Source organism: Myotis lucifugus, unplaced genomic scaffold (genome assembly GCF_000147115.1).
Source record: "Myotis lucifugus unplaced genomic scaffold, Myoluc2.0 scaffold_619, whole genome shotgun sequence".
Classification (NCBI taxonomy): Eukaryota; Metazoa; Chordata; class Mammalia; order Chiroptera; family Vespertilionidae; genus Myotis; species Myotis lucifugus.
The window spans coordinates 386785-391248 of record NW_005871667.1 but is presented as its reverse complement, the minus strand read 5'-3'; positions in this window follow the sequence as shown (position 1 = coordinate 391248).

Below are 4464 nucleotides of genomic sequence, written 5' to 3'. Positions count from 1 at the left end.
AGTGCAATTTATAATCTTTGAAGGGACTTATCATCACTTCTGTGGTATTCAGTTGGTCATACAAACCAGCACTAGTACTGTGTGGGAGGGGACTTCACAAAGATAGGAATAACAGAAAACTACCTTTATTGGGTGTCAAATCGGAGACTTGCTGGCTACCATGAACCTCACTCACGTGGCTGCTGATTAGTACTTGGTGTAGTGAGTGCCTCTGCTTTCATATTTGTGATTCTTCCTTCTACCTGGGCTTCTCACTGCATAGAGGCTGATTTCCAAGAGGCAGCAAGTAGATGCTTCCAGTTCTCTTTGGCCTGGGCTTGGAAATCCCAGAATGGCCTTCTGCTACATTCTATTTGGCGAAGCTAATCAAAGGCCATCCCACAATCAAGAGAAGCAGAAGTAAGCTCCATCCCTTGATGTGAAGCGTGGAATGTATTAACGAGGAAGGGAGGAATCGTTGGGGGATACCTTCGAAGACTAGCTAACATAGGAAATGAATACCCAATTTTATTTCCCTTCTGTATTCTACCCTATTGCAGGAGCTTCCCATTGGACTATTTTATCCAGATGTCAGAGGGCAAGGATGTCCATCGAACCAGTCCCTAGAGGTCAGCCTCCTGGGCCACAGAGAGGATTTTGAAGGAGGATTTTGAAAATAAAACTAGAAGGGCAAAGAGAAAATCACCATCACAGTTCTGAAATTTCCCAGAGAAATTTTATTTTTCAATAATTAAATAAAAACTTTTAAATATCTATAAAAGGAGCTTAGTGAACAGGATGGTTTTTGTAATCACTTCCTTCCCTTATGGCCTGGCCAAGTAAAGTTATAGAATTCCTTCGCTTTGATAATGTAACTATGTGTGCTACAAAATTTGGGAATCACATTAGTCTAGCAGACTATTGATATTACCATTTCTAGCTGAGAAGAGTTTTGAATAGAAATATAATGCTCTTAGTATGAACCCGTAGACATTTATGTTAACGCAGCTAGAACAGCCACATTTTATCTTTTCCTTTATGATTACTAGCTTATTTTGGGTTCAGATTTACATTCCACCTCCTTGCTAGCAAAGCCTAATCTGTGTTTCAGCCTGCCAAGTCCTGACCTACAGTTTCTCTCAGAGTGTCCCTGTAACTATATGCCTGCCTTTGACTGGGGTCCAGTTTGAACACCGATAGAGGAATTTCCATGACATTAATGTGGCCACTTTCTAGCACTACTACTAGAGTGCTTCCACCCATCAGATCATATCCCATAGATAATGCTGCTAGCTCGGATCCCACCTGATACTCTCATATTGCCTCAGACATTACAGCTGTGGTCACCCACATTGGAGTCAGCCCTCAACTCCTGTTCCATTCAGGCCTGACTTAATCTCCTTTCTTTAATGTTCTGCCTTTGAAGAAAGCACTGTACTAGACCTTGTGCACTTCAATAAATGGAAAACTGGTATTTTAGCTGTGCTTTTGGCAGCGACAGTATTTTTTAATGACCATTTGAAAAACGAATGTTATATGGATGGTTACCTGTCATCTTCAAAGTTAACACCAGAGCTAGCAACATGGCATTTTGACATTCAGTGCTAACATCCTAAGTAAGAAATTTGTATTTTTATACTCTGTTCAAAACACTCTACCTATGGATTTGTATGCCCCTGACAGATTTTTCATAATGCAAAAAGCACTATTAAAGTGTTTTCACAGTTTGGTATATGTTTGAACTTGCAGCTTTCAAAAGACTATATATTTTCTATCATTTTTTTAATCTCTTCCATTAAGTTAAATGTTTCATATCATCGCTATAACCAAGCCAGTGATGATCTAGATTGCCAATATGCCCTTACTCATTCAAGAACTTTCATTAGTCAGAAGCTAAGATGTATTTTCAGTGGAAATGTCATATTTTAATACAGAATATGGTACAATTTCAGGTACAAGGTGTTTTGAAAATATTAATCATCAAGTAAACTGGTATTATCACTGTTATTCCATAAACATAAAAATGAAAAAGAGCTAATAAGCAAATCACCCAACATCTTGCAAAAATAAAAGTAGAATTAGAATATCATCAATTTCATATCCATCTGTGTCACTGGACAATAAAATCAGGCTTTTCTTAAGGAGTTATATAGGCTACTTATCAAAATATGGTTCAACCTAAATTATGGGCTGTTGTATGTCAGAATTATTATTGATGGCTTTAAAAATAGTTTAGCCTATGAAATATAGAATACATGGAGAAGAGTATACAAAATGTATGAGGACTGGTTATAGTAAAATAATAACATGAACACCCATATATCCATCACCCAAGTTAAGAAATAGAACATCACAATTTAAAAGCCCTCTATCATATTTCCTTGAGTACATTTCTCTTTGTCTTCCCCTACCCAGAGAAAAACAGTCCTAAATTTTGTATTAATAATTTCATAGGTTTTCTTTGTATTTTTACAACCTATGCATAAACTCTGATATAATATACAACTTCCATGAACTCTTCACACTTTGCATTTAACATAAACGGAAACTTAACTGTACCTATTCTTACTTCTTACACTGAACGATATACTTTGAGGTTTATCAATGTTGATGTATCTGGCTATGTTTCATTAATTTTCTCTGCTCTGTAGGATTTCACTGTATAAATATACTACAGTTTATTTATTCTTTTATATTTGATAGATTTTTTAAATTTTTTTTTGTTACTACCCTAATGTTCCTGCAAAGCGGTCTTGTAAATGGCTTCTTTGTGCACAGAGTCAATAGAGCAAATGCTAACTAGTGGAATGGCTGGCTAATCAATCCAGGCATGTTCAACTCAGTAATATTGTAGCAATCATAATGTGCTGGAACAACTTCCAAAATCTTAGTGTTTAAAACATCAAAGGTTTATTTCTTGCTTGTGTTATGTTTTCATCTTAGATTGGGGTTGGGTAGGGAGAGTCTCTTCCACATTCTTCTTTGGGGAATGTTACCAGTTACCATGGAAGAGGGGGAAAACTTGGTTAATCATTCACAGCTCTTAAATCTTCCCCTTTGGAAATGATAAAGGTCATGTAGCCACGCAACTTCAAGGGGATCGTGCAATTATAACGTTGAGAAGAAAAATCTCTGAATAGCCTGAATGTCTACTAATGATGACTACAAACTATTTTCAAAGTGATTGCTCCAATTTACACATCTACAAGAGAGGATGAGCGTTTCATTTCTTCATATCCTGCCAAATCTGATATTGTTAGCTATTAGGACTTTTTAAATCTGATGAATATGACCCATCTCACTGGGGTTTTAATTTGCATCGTCCTGATTAGTAATGAGACTAAGTATCTTTTCATAACTATATAAGTGTTTTGTACTCATACAAAATTCTTCTTTTGTAACATTTCTCTTGTTATTTTATCATTTTTCATTTGAGTAGTTCACATTTTTTAAAATAATGATTTGGAGGAGCATTTACATGTTCTGGTTTAATTCTGTGGCTTGTTTTTTTCACACTATTTAAGATGTTCTTTGATGAATAGATTTTTTTCAATGTAGTAAAATTTATTAATCCTTTATTGTTTTTTTTATATATTTATTTGTTTAGTTTCTTGTTAATACTCACCTAAGGATATTTTTTCCATTGCCTTTCAAAGGTAGTGGAAGGGAGTGAGAGGGAGAGAAAGAAAGAGAGAGAGAAACATCGATGTGAAAGAGACACATGATCTGGTTGCCTCCCGCAAGCACCCCAGCGGAGGGCAGGGAACAAACCCATAACCCAGGTCTGTGCCCTTGACCAGAAATTGAATCTGCAACCCTTTGCTCTAACCACTTAGTAACACGAGCCAGGGATGGTTTTTATTTTTTGTGTCTTATTCAGGAAATCTTTTCCTATCTGAAGAAATACACTCTCCTATATCATTTAATGTTCTATAGTTTGACTCTCATGTTGATATCTGTGGATAATGTGACATAGAGCTCCGTTTTTGCTTTTTTAAATTTTTTTTAAATTTTATTTTATTGTTTAAGGTATTACAAATAGTTGTACATATGTCTCCTTTTTTTCCCCCACTGACCTCCCCCCGGCCTCCCCTAACCCCTGGCGCTTGCCCTCGTCCCCCCACCACCATCACCACCCCCGTGTCTTGCGTCTGTTGGTTGTGCTTATATGCATGCAAGTCCTTTGGTTGATCTCTTATGTATAGCTCTATACCAGTCAGGGTAGATTATTGATGGCTGTCAGCCAGGGGAGCGTATTTTGATGCCTAGAGGACATTTGAAAATGTCTGGAGACACTTATATTTGTCACAATGGGAAATAGGGTGCTTCTGGCATCAAGTGGATAGAGGCCAGAGATGCTGATAAAAACATCATGCAACTCACAGACACATCCCAACCCACACACACATCAAAGAATATCCATCTCATTATCCACAGTGCTGAGGTTGGGAAAATCTGGATGAGATTGTCCCATGGTAGCAAACA